Genomic DNA, 14,922 nt, shown 5'->3' on the forward strand with positions numbered 1-14,922 from the left:
GCGTCTGGCAGGTAAGCTGTTGTTTCTGCAGATGACCTGTTTGTCCTGAGAGACGTCCTGAAACCGGGGGCTGAAGTGTGGCTGTTCACACCTTCAGCAGTGTGGGAAAACCTTTCAAATTAAAATAACTAAAGGCAGCAGAACAATTAAATGCTGCTTTTCTCATTGTTCCCTCACATTTTGCAGATTAATCAAGAAAATATCTGTCAGCCCGATTTCTTACTTTGTTACTTCTTATTTCATGTTCACACTGACCAAGAAAACCTCAGCAGGGAGGCCTTTATTTTGAAGTTCAACGTTCAACTTCTGTTTCTTTTGGTTTTTGAATGACTTGATTCTCTCTTCTGGCAGCGTGTTCAAAGGTTTACGCCTCCGCAAGGCGAAGGCAAGCCAGGCTTTTAACTCCTAGTTTGAAGGCACAAAGCATCGCGTTTAAAACGCTGCAGAGCATTTTAACAACGGCTCCTCAGCACAGAGCGCACACACTCTTACGGCTTGTGTTTAACATGCTGCACGCGGCTTTCAGGCCAGCGTTCTGTCAGTTTTGAAGTTTAAAAAAAGGGCTCAGTGTTCCTATCAGAAACACCGGCGTGCTCTGGTGCTCATATTGGTTGTTTAGCATGCCGTGCTGCACAGCAATATTAACAATTTAATTTTATTTATATAGCGCCAAATCACAACAACAGTTGCCTCAAGGCGCTTTATATTGTAGGTAAAGACCATTCAATAATAACGGCGAAAACTCCAACAATCATATAACCACCTGTGAGTAAGTGCTTTGCCAATTGTAAGAAGGAAAAAACTCCCTTCTAACAGGAAGAAACCTCCAGCAGAACCAGCCTCAGGTAGTGGTCAGATGATGATGATGCTAATAATAATAACCAGGAACGTTGCATTTAAAGAAAATAATCTGTGTTGTTTAATTTGGCTAGACTCTTGGGTCTAAATGAGCTTCTAGCATCGACGTACGTGCTTCTCGTTGGGTGTTTGGCTTCATTAGCTCCACATTAATCATAATAACCAGAAATGCTGTAAATGATTTAGAAAATGATGACGAGTTGTTGTGCTCTGCTAGAGCTGGGCGATATAAGATTTTTTCATATCACGATATGTTTTTTTCATTTCAGGCGATAACGATATATATCACGATATAAGCCAAATAACTATATTTGTAAGATTTAAATGTGTCGTTGCTCACAAGTAAAATGTGAAATAATCTGCAGCTTGTTTTGATTTAAATATTTATTTCCCATAAGTTCAACAGGGTAGATGTACTTAAGGAACGTGAGACTTCAGTTTCAGATAAATAAAGGCAAATATTGCAAACTACACAAAAAGCAGCCGCTAAAGCGTTTAAGTTTCAAAATAGAACAAACAAAACAGACTACTAAATTGTCAATTCCACTTAGAAACAAAATATTAATTCTAAAAATAAATCTTAGTTTGTTTTACAGAAGAACAGACAAAATTGACTAACTTTCGTCAATATCAAATAAACTGAGAACTAAAAGGAAATTCTCAATCTCTCCTTGTTGTATAGCTTAGATTTTCAAACAGTTTTAACAGTGACTTTAGTCTGACAAAAGCCGAATGACGAATTAGCGCTTTCAGTCAGAGATTGAGCATGCACCGGTTTATTGTATTTCCAGACTTGCTTTCGGCACAATTTACAGTGCGCGCTACTCTGTTTTTTGTCAGACTTGAAATAGCCGAAATACCTTCACACTACGGAACTTCTATGGCCCTTCCGTTCGACAATCTCTCCGGCATTGGAACCATCATCGGTTTTTTCTTCGGTAACCTTCGCTCACGCTCTCGGTTGATTTTTCTCTAGTCGGCAAACTCATTTCCTCCATTACCCGGGCAGCCCGGCTGCAAAAACAAATACACATGTGCGCCTTGGCACTTGTGCTGTACGTAACAAGTCACGTGACGTGACGCTGCGGCTGTGATTGGTTCGGCTCTGCGCTACTTAATTTGGATTGGCTGTTCTTTTTTTTTTTTTTTAAGAGGACAAGAGAGATGAGGCCTATCGCAATAGTTTAATTTTTCTATCGAGAAAAAGTTATTTCGCAATACATATCGTTATCGTTCTATCGCCCAGCTCTAGGCTCTGCACTCTTTTAGTCCATGTTTTGGTCTGTTTGAGGTATGAAATGTGGTGTAATGTTGACTTCACAAGCTCATGTTACCTTTTTTTAAGATTCCATATTCTCCGTAGTAATAATTTTAATAAGAATAATAACTGTAATTAGTGTTTAATAGTTAGGAAATAATGTGTTTGGACGCTGTGAGCGACAGCTTCCTCGTCTTGCTCTGACGTGCCACTCTAATCTCTGTCGATCAGTTTTGCTTGTCGTTTGACTCGACACCTGTATGCGCTTACCTCATCCTGCTGCTGTGTCCTGATTGGCCGATTTCAGAGCACCTATGTTATTACTCATCAGTGTACAGAGGGGATTTTTTTTTCTTTTTTTCCGTCTGAGGCGAGGGATTGTTGTCTGATAAAGACGGCCCCTGACCTCGCTGTCTTAATGGACTCGACTGGTGTGTGTGTCTGTTGGGAGTAAATGTAGGGGAATGTGTGTCTGCGCGTGTGTGTGTCTGTGTGTGTGTGTTTGACCTACATCCTCAGCCATGCAGAAGTAATATGGGCTGTAAAAATGCACACACACAGTCTTGGATGCCAATTACTTCGTCTACGTTTGCATCAATTTATCTGCTTTTTCTCAGAGACTCTTCTTCTCTTTCTTTATCTTCCCAACACACACACACACACGGCTGCACACATACAGACACACACTCGTGATTCTTCAGCAGCTGAAACTCTCCAGATGAATCGAGCTGTTTCTCAGTTATAGCTTTGATCCTCCTCTCTGCTTTGCCTCCATACATAAACCTCACAGACAGACAGACACACACACACACACACACACTACAATGGGTATAATAGGGAGAAAATCCTATTAGAGGAAATGCTGCAGGGAGCAGAGATGGAGGGATGATGGAGAGATGACTCTTCTCCTTCCTTACTTCCTTCTCCTCATTTCTCCTTTTATTTTTATTTTTTTCCTTGCTCGTCTCCTTCTCTTTATTTGACATCATTTTCTGTTTCCTTCCTTAAAGTGTCACCTGTCCGCTATCCTAACTTTGCCTCGTTTGTTCTTCATTTCTTCTCTTTCTGTAACTCGACTCCTTCTCCTTTCCTACTTTTCCTTGCCTTGTTTTCTTTTCTTGTTTCCTTTTCTCCTTGCTAAATTTTCTCCTCCTTCATCCCTTCATTTCATCCTTCTTTTCTTTCTTCATTCCCTCACCTTTCCATCCTTCCTTGTTTTCTTCTGTCCTTGCTTGTTAGTCTTGTGTCCTCCTAATTTAATTCTTTCTTGTTTCCTTAACTCCTCCTTGAATCTTTTTCTTTTTTCTTCCTTTCCTTAACTCTTATTTCTTGTTTCCCTTTTATCAATCTTCCCTTCATTGGGTCCTTATTTCCTTCTCTTTTCGCCTCATGTTTTTCATTCCTTTATCCCTCCATTTGTCTTTCCTTGACTCCTTTTTCCCACCTAGCTTTCTTTCTTCGTTTGCCCAGTGTTTTCCTTTTTTCTTTTCATTTCTTTCCTCAACTTTTTTTTCATGTCCTTTTTTTCTCCATCCTCTGGTCTGCTCGTTTCCTTCTCACTGCCTAATTTCCTTCATCTGCTCCTCTTTCCTTCTTTCCTTTCTTCTATTTATTGTGTCTTTGCTTTATTTTCTTTCCTTGCTTCCTTCCTTATGTTCCTCTCCTTGATGAGTTTAGTGAACTCCAGACAGAAAGAAGATGTTAGATTTGATCCTGAAAGCTCCATTTACTTCATTTGTCCATGCTGAGGTCAGTTCGCAGGCCATTCAGTCTTTAAAGCTGGCTCAGTTTCTTCTCACTCAGGTCCAATAAAGAGCATTATAGTCCATGATACAGCTACACAGAGCAGGTTTAGTTTGCGTTTGTTCTGCAGAGCCGAGGAAGCAGAAGTGGGCCAGATGCTGTCCTGGTTCTGGGTCTCCGGCGGGGACTCTGGCTGTATCATTACTGCAGGCGGGTCAGGCCAGCGGAGTGTGGTGTGTTAAAATAACCGGACCCGAGTGTGACTTCAGACCGCGGCCTGGAAACCATCAGCCTTCTTTATTTTTAACAGCACTCACACCAGAGTCTGTGAGGAAAACTGTGCATTTAACAGACAGGACTCTCTCTGTTTCACAGCTGCAGAGACGAGCTCTTCCCTCTTTTCTCTGCAGTGTTTTTAAATAACTGCATAAGCATGTGACAGAGCTGTTCGCTCATTAAAGAGCTCGGAGACGTGTCGATGTTGTAACGCCAGAGTTTTCACTGCTAACCTTCAGTGTTAGAGCAGCGACGTCTTGGCCTTCTGCCGCTCCCTCCTCGCTGGCAGCGTATTAGCTGGCTGCTGTGTCGCCTCAGTGCTGGAGGTTGTTCAGGGGTCAAAGAGCATGTGTGGGAGGTCAGTGTGTGTGCCTCCTCCTGCTTGTCCTCCTCCTCACTTCCTCTTCAGAGCCAAGTCGGCCGTGTGGCGAGGCTTTGTGGCCTCTGTGAACAGAGCCGTGAAGCAGCACGGTCCACCTGTGTGCAATGAAAACCATCGATCACAGAGCTGACAGCTGATTTGCTGTTCAAGTCATTGATCGTGTTAGTTTAAACCAGACGTGACCTGAAGGTCCTGCTGATGTTGACCATGTTTGCCTGGGTCAGTATCAGCCTGGTCTTTTCCTCACTGAGCAATATGACCTATTAACTTATTATTGGCATGGGATCAGCAGATACCAAAAGCTGAGGTGTTAGAGATGGAAAAAGTTGGAGCTTTGCATCCCTAACTTAAGCATATAAAGCCTCAAATGGTCCTGAGCCCAGTCACACTGCAGTCTTTATAAAATCTCGATTTATCTCTTACTAAATTTAATGTGGCCTTCGTCACTTTAGTGGTCAATATAATAAACGTCTAGAATCTAAATGGTTAATAAAAGATCAGTAACGGTTTTCAAATGCACCAAAATCCAAAGGTCGTGGTGCTTGGTGTGTTCCTAATATTTTGGCTCTCATGTATTTTAATAGATGATCATTTTGCACACCCCTCAGGCTTCTTCATATCAGTTACTGGCTGACTGAGCTTAGCTTGTTTGTGTCCTGTAGTCCACGACTGGCCCAGTGACGTTGGCGTGCCGGTTGGAGTCCCGCCCCTCCCCTCCCTGCAGCTTACAGCTCTTACATAAGGCTCAAATCCATCCGAGGACGCTCGCTGTTATGCTCTGAATCACCCCTCTGATACGCAGCATCAGCAGCAGAGCGAGCCAAAGTTGAGATGCACCCGGGACGGCGGTAACGCCTGATGTAACCACGCTGAAACAAACGCCTCCTCCTCCTCCGTTCTTTAGAGAACAAAGGGAGCAGAGCAGCCGAACTGATGAGCTAAAGATGCTAATAAACCTGGAATCAGTTTACAGACTGATCTGTGACTCAGACCAGCTCTTTACTTCACCTCTCTCTCCAATGCTTTTTGTCTTGAGTTAAATTGGGACATTTTTTTTAGTCTTAGCACTAAAACGAAGAAAGTAAATAAAACAGTTTGTGTTCCTTTTCATTAGTCTTCTATCTTCCTGTCAGAACACACCCAAAAATGTTGTTTCCTAAATTCAGTACAGCCTTAACAAACTGAAGTGGTTTCTGAAAGGATTCTTGTCAAACATTAATAAGCGAACGGATTTTTATTGTGCAGTCTGAGCCCTCACGTGAGTTTAAAGTTTAGTGTCTGTATCTGATTGTTGCCTCCCCTTGGTCGATGGCATCAGGAGTGTGTTGGGTGTGTAGTTTTCAGTAGCTAAAAATAAGAAAAGCCTAAAGAAGAGTCATTTTGTAGACAGACAAGTGGATGTCGAGAGGGAAGCAGATTCACACATAAAGATGGAAACGTGGCTTTTTTGGCAGAGTGCAGAGTGTTTTGACCTCTGTACAGAGTGACTCCTGCACGTGGATTTCACTGATTGTTGCTATGGATGATTGCTGATGGTTATTTGTGTGATTCATCCTTTGGCTTTTCATTTTTGTGACAGATCCAGGAGAGAAGGACAACTGTTGCCTAAGTGAAAACCTTAGACTGAGAGATTTCCATCAGTAATGGGGACATTTAAAAGTTCATGTGTACTGTAAGGCAATGCATACAGATTTAAGGTTTGACTCTCATCATCCACTGAAGCACAAACTGGGTGTCATCAGGATGCTACAACATAGAACGAACACCATCCCCACAGACACAGCGGCCAGGGAAGCAGAAGAAGATCACATCAAGAAGGCCCTGAGTAAATGTGGTTATCCCAGCTGGACTTTTGTCAAAGCTGGGAAGGCGGCTAAAGAAAGCTTCAGGCGATCCAGGAGAGAAGGACAACCGCTGCCTAAGTGAAAACCTGTAGTGATCCCGTATGTGTCAGGAGTATCGGAGCAGTTGAGAAGCATTTTCTCTAAACACAGTATGAGTTGATAGTTTAAATATTTTGTGGACATAAATGTAGTCACTGATGATGAAAGCAAGACCATGACTGCGTCTCCTAGAGTCTGCATTCCTGTACATCTAAACAGCGTGACCTTGGCCTAGATTACTTGAGTTTAGTCACCAATGGCGAACCCTTCCACACCTTTTTAAATGATAGAAGACCTACTCAGAGTCGGTAGGAGCAGGTCGGGGTGGATGACGTGCGTGTTCAAAACACAGTAACTCTCACCAGTGACCAGAGCCTACATCCTGGTGTCCTTTCTGAGGTCCGGGCTGTAAAAGTGTCTCTGTGAAGGTTCAGAAAAGGCAGCGCTTTCATTGTAACCTATTTGCAGTCCCATCAAGAGGATATTTTGGGGGGAAATGTAACCTGATGCTTTTTTTGAGGAGATAGCGGTGAAGGAGGAGGACGTGAGGAGGCAGTGGGAAAAATCTGAGTGTAAGAACATGTCAGAGTGTGTCAGAGTAAGAGTTAGATGAAGGCTGGAGGGCAGTTTAAGGCTTTGTTTCCAGGTGGAGTTCCTTCCCGCCCACACTTCTGTCTTTATTCTGCAGCCTCCGCCTGCAGTCTGGCTGATGGGGGTGAAGGTATTATGTTTGCTCTGACAGCCCTTCAGTTAAAGAGCTGTTTCACTGTAGAGAGCATTTCATTACAATGAGAATACTGATGCACTTCAGCCGTTTAATACCTGCTGTAATCCTCGACTGTTAGACAAACATGTGGTGTGTGTTAATAGGCTCGACTTACGTCTTTCCAGTCCTTATGTAAAGATTATTCAGGTAAACTGAAGCTACTGCAGAGTGTAAACTCAAACTGCTACTCCCCTTAATTAATGAGCAGCTTTTGTTAATGAAAGAACACTCGGAGCCTTTTACAGCCTCTCAGACGTGTTTGTTTCTGTTTTTGGGTCTAAATGAGACATTTGAAGCCGCCACTTAGGACAAAACTTCATGATCAGATTGAAGAGACGTTAATGGATGTAATTATTGATATTTCACTGGCACCTTAAAGGGTGGTCTGGGTTTATTTCAGCCTGATGTTTCGCCTTTTAATGAGGGAAAAGATGATGCAGAGCATGCTTCTTTGTTGTGGAAATCCAGGGAAATAAGGAGTCGTACAAAGCGCTGTATCTTTGGGCTGAAAGCATAAGAAACCTGCATGCTATCCTGAGCCAAAGTGGTCTCATGTAAGTAAAATACAATTATCTGCAATGTGCAGCAAAATCAAGTTTTTCCAGGTTCAAACAATGAAAATAGGATAGATTTGGAGACATGAATCATGCCAAAAACGACACATCGACACCTCAAAAATCCAATATTTTTACACTCTGCATCACACACAACCCTCTAAAAACCCAAAGTCAACGGCCAGCAGCCAAAATCATGTTTGTATTAAAATATTTCCAAAGTTTGTCGAGCCACAAATTTGACTAAAATCTTTTTTTGTTCTTCTTTTTTTTGGCCTACAAAATGTTGCATTAAAAAAAAACCATCTGCCAGAAATAAACTGTATGGAGTAACCAGATCATGTAAAAAAAAAAAAAAAAAAAAAATCTCTGGGCTCTTCAGCTTAACTGAGGAGCCATGATTGGTCGAGCTGTGACGACAGTCATGTGACTATAATTCTCTAAAAACTCTGTTAGCTCTTTGTCTGAATACAGACAGACACAAGGAGAATCTGAGTGACGTTGCTGTGACCTCACAAACGCCGGCGTCCTGCACAGACGCAGCATCGTCGCTCTGATTAAATGGACTCCTGACCATGAGTGTGTTTCAGAGTGTGTGTGCAGCAGTTTGTAGCCGGTGACGTGACGGCGGCTTTATTTGATTTGCGACGAGGATGAGAGCGGCCGGCGTGCTGCCAGCCAACCAGCACTGTGTGTGTGCGTGTGTGTGTGAGAGAGAGAGAGAGATGGGGGATGGTTGTGTTGGACTGATTAAAAGGCTGATATTTGGGTCAGTGTGTGTTTGTGTTAAGCCGGTGACAGTGAGTCTGACGAGCACTGCTTATTGATATTGAGTCTATTAATGGACTCTGTTCATCGATTAGGACTTTATTTCATCATTGATCGGCTCACTGATGACGCAGCTCTGCCTCACAGCTCACTCTTACTGTGTAAAGTTGCTTTTTAAATAATTAATTCACTTATATTCATGTAATAATTCTCCACAGTGGGTCTCTTGGTGATTTCCGAGGTTTCATGTTGGACATCTTCAGATTTTTGAGGTCCAAGCTGACATTTATATTAAAATCAACCAACATACGATGGTCTTCCATATCCTGTCTAATCTAAATGAATGACCTTCATTTCAGTGCTCACTGAGACATAAAAACTGCATTTATAGCACCAGAAAGCTTTAAAAATATCATCAGTCAGCCCTGAAAACAGCTGCTGGAGGCTTCTCTCCTTTAAATAATGCCTTTGTCCAACGAGACGTTCCAAGACGTTATTTTGGACGTAATCTGGGCAGCTGAAGGTCAGATTGGAGAGAAGCCACATTTGTACCTGTAATTACTGACGTTTTATTGTTTCAAATCATTTCAGTTGATTTCAACCTTGTGTTTCTCCCAGTAACGAGTCTAAACTGGAACGCAAACCTCTGTCGTGAAAGTTCAGAGAAACTAGGAGTGGTACAAGCGTTTGTCAGCACAAGATCCCAAAATTTATTTCTAGAGGCACATTTTGTTTTATGGCCACAAGCTTTCCAACCTGCACAAACCTTCTGTGTGACGTGCAGCGATCAGATTTAACCTTTTAACCAAAATGAAATTGCTCGACACGTCTTATTAAAAAATCTGCCATAAATAAACCATCAGCTGTAAAAAGATCCTGCAAAAAAGAAAGAATTTTGTGGACTTCGGTGCAGCTGAGAAGTCATGACTGACACAGCCAAGACCAACTGTCACATGACATCAAATCTGTGAATTTTCTGTGCACCAGGCTGTGTTTACACACTGTATTTTAAGGAGGTATTCAGAGGACGTGGAAATGAGAACAGAGCAACTAAAACACCTTTTCCCCTTATTTGTTTGCATGAGCAACACTTTTTATCAATGAACTGAAGTTCTTCCAGTTTAGAGGGTGAAAAGTTCACATTTGGAGGCTTAACAGCCAATGAACTCCTTCATGGTGTCTAAGCTGAGGGTCCGGGTTGTCCGAGTATCTTTGCTCTAACAGTGAAGGAAGTGCAGCAGGTGAACATCTGTCTGTGTGTGGCTCACATGCAAAGGTTTGTAAGCATGTGATCAAACCACAAAGTGTCCGTTGGACAGTTTTGCATAATTTCCCTGCTGCCTCCTCTGAGCGCAGGTCAGAGGAGACCCTTCACAGTGTCGCTGTGCTCCTGTAGGAGCGGCTCCGGTGATTAGCTCGCTCTGCGTCTCCATTTCTCAGGCGTGAACACAGCTGCCCTGTCAGAAAGAAACGCACCTGCAGGCGCTGCATCTCTGAGACTCATTTCACTCCAAAGCCTTGCTGTTGGGTCCCCGTGCCAGCAGCTCCGCTATCGCCGTGGCAACTTCCTCTTTGCCCTCCTGTGGCCTGGGGGAACAGCTGAGCGAGTGGTAACACACAAAGCTCTCTGTTGTCCGAGGCTCTGCAGGTTTCCATGCCCCGAGTGGAAACCTCTGTGTTTTAAACCCAGCTTCTCTGCGATGGATCTGCAGACCCCCCGCCCCCTCCCCATCCCCGCCATCTCAAACCCACTAATAACACCCCCAATGCAGCATTGGTACACAGAACTGAGCAGCTTTGACAGGTCTGAGGTCAGCGGAGGGGGCCAGGCTGTAAGTGTAGATGATAATGATGATGTTGGAGGACAAACTGCTCGTATGTCAGCATATTTCCTGCTTTACAGTGCTGATGAAGGCACATTCAGTGTATTTAAAGCAGCGCAGCAGCTTTGCCCTAGGCGGACTCAGTTTCCTTTCTCGTCTTTTTACAAATTATTAAACAAAACTAAAGCAGTGACACATCATCACACAGATTCAGCTGTCTGCACACACAACAGGATAAGGCAAAAGATCCAATTCTGTTTCTTAGATATGAAACTTTAAGCTTTTATTGGTGTGAAATGTTGAATACACTGCAGTGTAAAAGCACAATATACTCTTAAACTGATTTACATTTTAATGTTTGAATAATCGGATTTTCCCAGCCGGGGCAACACAAACACATTTCCATGTAAAGTGATCACTCAGAGAGAAGGTTTGAGGCAGCAGGACGACTTCTAGTTATTTCTGCACCGGGAGCAGTTTGAGGATATTTTAGCATCGATCTGGACCGAAGGATCGGATCACACCTTTGCTATCATCCCTTGGCATCCTGAGCTTCTCCGAGCTTCTCAGCCTCTCCCCGGGAACGAGTACTTGGTCATCGAGTCTCTAGCTGTTTGTGGCTGTGTCCGCATCAGACTGTACTCCAGGCTTCAGGCACCGGGTTATTTTGAGGTTAGCTTGTGTCAAAGATAGACCCAGTGCTGTTTCCAGAAATCAAAGAGTTGCTCTGGGTCTTTTCTAAAATGTGGATTTTGTTGAAGCCTCGTCTGGAGTGAACTTCATCAGTGCTGGTGTCTCAGTGATGTAGCACCCACAAACTTTGGACTGTTGGTAAAATTCGGCGACTTGTAGAGACAACCAGAATGGTGGGAGGTTCCCAAATTAAACTTTTCTCAACTAACAATTTGTTGATATACAAATAATGGAAATCGAAAAAATGCTGAACGTGCACTAGGCGCCAACCATCAGCTGCACAGCAGTGCTCAATGTGCGAATCTCATCTCTTGTGTCCTCGATCTCACACTTTTGGTCACTCTTGACAGCTCGTGGCCATCGGTGAGCGTAGAAGTTTAGATCAGTGGGTAAACTGAAGCTTTGTACTCGAGCTAAGCTCCCTATACTAATAGAATATATTTTCAGCATTTATCTGAACATAGAGAGAAAACACTCTGAGTTTCAGAGTTAACACAGCTGCAGTCTAAGGTTAACTGGGCTCCTTACATGCTTACATTCTCCTTCAATGATTCATGATACCAGTCATTCCTGAACGCTGGCTTTATTATTTTCAGGACTTTAACCGGTTTCGTCTCTGCAGGGAGAAGCCAACGACATTTCTTCCCCCGTGCACGATCATGTAAATCATTCAGTAGCAAAGTTGGGCCTGCCGTTTGCTTTGCGTCTTGCATGTTTTTGTACATTTGTAGAAGTTTTGTCAGTGTCAGCATGTGACAGAAAGCATGTGGGCGTTTTATAAAACCAGAACCGGCCTCTGTTCCCGCTCAGTCCTCTCAGGTTTTCCTGTCCTGCTGAAGCTCGTCGTGTGCTGACCTCCGCCTTTTCTACCCTCTGAATGCACGTGTGTGCTTCTCTATTCAACTCAAAAATGTGTGCGACATGAGACCTGGGTGCTGACATGAATACTGAGAAGCTACTCGAAGGCCACCGGGGTTGGAGGTCAGCTCCATTCAACCCCTGTTGCTCTCATGAAGTGAATAGAAATATAGAACTTAAACCGTTTGCAGTAAAAGCGTTGAGCTGCTGAGCTGTAAAGATGGAAAACTGCCTGGTAATGACTGGACTTCAATCATAGAGGTTGCTGGTAGGGCTGGGTCACGACTTTGCTAAGCTACGAAGCCGCACCGCTTGATGGATTGTTGGAGCATTACGGCTATCGTAGGCAGGAGCCTCGCGGAGTGATACGTAATGTGCTTCAACATAATATTACCGTATTGTGTGTGTGTGTATAACCTCTTTTTAAGTTTTGTGGATATTATACATGGTTATGCTGAGGATATGTCAGCCAATTTTTACTGGAAATGCCTTTTGGTTAAACTGTCAGCAAGGAATTTGCATTTGCACTGTAAAATTTTTATATAACTTTAATGCACATAAAAAACTGCTGCTTGTTTAAGTGAAAATACATTGATGGGGTTTTTTTGCACTAATAAAGTTGTGGAGTTGTAAAGTATTTTGTCTAGTGTCAATTATATCGTCAGCTATATCGTTATCGCAAATTTTCAAATGTATATCGTGATAAATATTTTTGGTCATATCGCCCTGCTCTAGTTGCTGGTTCAATTCTTGGCACCAAAAGGATGATTTTACATATGTCAGAGGCTGAAGAAGTGTCCTTAAGCAAGGCAGAACAACAGATTTCTTGCTATAAAAGTTCCCATATAGTGTACAACTTTTTTGGCTAAGTTGTGGTTGCAATATAAAGTGAGCTGAAAGTGTAGATCTAAGTGAAGGTATTGAAGAGTCAGTTGAAGATAAACCTTTGAGTCTCAACCAAATGTGTCCCTCAGTTTAGTCTAGTTTTGGTGATGGTGATTACTGAAAGAAGGAGAAGTGGTTCAAATGAATTTGATGTAAAAGAGTTTCAGGGCAAACTGATTCACATCAGAAGGAGCAGAAGAGTTGAAGCTGAAACTTGAAAGTCAGCTTGAAGAAAATATTTAATGTCAGTCGAAGTGTTTGAAGGAAGTCAAGATCACAGCTTTATGAGGATTATTGAAGGTATGTGAAGGGGCAGTTTAAATGATCGTGATAAAGACTGTCAGTAAAGAGGTGATTAAACTGATAGTTTTAAAAAGAGCTGAAGGGTCTGTTGAGGTTGAAGTGTCAGCAGTGAAAAAAGTTGTGATGAAAGTACTTTAAAGAGTAATTTGAAGTTTCAGGTGAAGTAAAATATCAGGATAAAGTTAGAGATTGAGAACCGAAAGCAGCTGAAGCATCAATTGAATCTGAATCTCTGAAGCTTCTGAGTCTGGAGCCAGTGCTGGTCCCTGTTTATATATGAGACTAGCAAAGTGTTGTTTGAAAGGAAGATCATTGCTAAAGTAAGTTGAAGTGGCAGGTCAAATGAATGTGATGAAAGAGTTTTAGGGCTGATTTCTATATTAATAAAATTTGAAAGGAGTTGAAGAGCATCTTAAAGCTGCGTTTAGTTGTTAGCAGTGAAGGAACTGCAAGTGTTGCTGAAGTTTTGTAGGATTACTGAAGGAAGTTGGAAGTTTTAGTTTTAGTGAAGAGTTACAGATGCTTCCAGCTTGGATCACTTCCTCCAATCAGGATCAGTTCCAGATAACGTACTGAAAGGGGCTGAAGTGATTTAAGTGTCAGCATCTAAAACGTTGATAGGTCGGCCTAAAACGACACGTCGACATATTGAAACACCCCTGGTCTGTTCAACCACGTCTGATCAAACAGTTTCAGGTTTCCCCTCAAACATTTGGCTCGACGACACCTGGAAGCTTAACTTGTCTTTGTTTACAATCTCATCAGCTCTGTCCAATCACAACACGGCCTCTTTGTCTCGACTCGTCCACGGTTGGTCGCCTGCCATCCTCTTCCTGCCGCCACTTCCTGGTTTTCCCTCAGGCAGCTTTAATCAGATCGTGTGTGTGTGTGAGAGGGGGAGAGAGAGAGAGAGAAATGAACACACACATCTGGAGGAAATGGTCACAATACCAGGAGATTTGTTTTTTTAATAAAAACCCCACAGTCATTAATCTCAGGTATGAAGGTTAAACGCACACACACATTCGCTCTCTCTCTCTGTGTGCGTGTTTGTATCAGACTTTATCATTTTCAGTGGCGCTTTAAAGTTGTTTTCTCCTTCATTTCCCCCTATCTTTCCTCCTTTTCCTTCATCACATCCTCTGGATATTGCTTATCTATTTTTATCCTGCTTTGGATCTCAGGAGAACTGTTTTCTTTATTGTAATCAAACACATTTTTTTCTGTAACTGAAGGCCGTTTAGGCCAAAACCAACAATGTAAAAGCTCCTGATCTCAACATCATTCAGTCAGACTGGATTACATGTAGAGGCAGAAGACCAAAATTAAAGTAAAAACAAAACAATGCAAGATGCCAGCCTAAAGTCAAGTCCAAAAAGCAGTCTTAGACCAAGCAATTGCAGAATTCAGAAAACACTGAAGAAGCAGTTGCCCCAAAACAAAATAATGTCAAAAATCAGAACAAAACCAGTCTGTAACCAGTTTAAAACAACTTCAGAATAAGATCAGGAGTCAGGCTAAAACAACTTCACAACGGGTAGCTCCACATGTTTTATTTGGCAATTCCTAAATATTCCTCTTTTTTTTTTTTAGGAATGCGCAGAGGCATTTTTTCTTCTCCTGGATTCAAACAGGAGGATCTTTCGCTTGTTAGGTGAATGTGTAAACCACTACACTATGGAGCCACTTGTCAGACACCAAACTAACCAACCAAAACCAGTGCAACCAAAACCAGTGCAAATCAAGTCAGAAAACAGAACAAAACCAGATTAAAAGAACTTCACAAAACATCAGAAGCAAGGCTAAACTGGTGCAAACCAAGCCCAGGAAACAGTTTAAACCACTTTTTAAAAAAAGAGTTCAAAACCATGT

At 42.4% G+C, this 14,922-nt stretch overlaps 1 protein-coding gene across 10 annotated transcripts in view; it reads left to right on the forward strand.

The window, feature by feature from the left end:
• The window catches only part of agap1 (ArfGAP with GTPase domain, ankyrin repeat and PH domain 1), a 174,558-nt gene that overhangs the window by 48,849 nt on the left and 110,787 nt on the right, over window positions 1-14,922 (forward strand). The gene's annotated exons all lie outside the window — the stretch shown is intronic.

Source organism: Pelmatolapia mariae, linkage group LG23 (genome assembly GCF_036321145.2).
Source record: "Pelmatolapia mariae isolate MD_Pm_ZW linkage group LG23, Pm_UMD_F_2, whole genome shotgun sequence".
NCBI classification, from domain to species: Eukaryota; Metazoa; Chordata; class Actinopteri; order Cichliformes; family Cichlidae; genus Pelmatolapia; species Pelmatolapia mariae.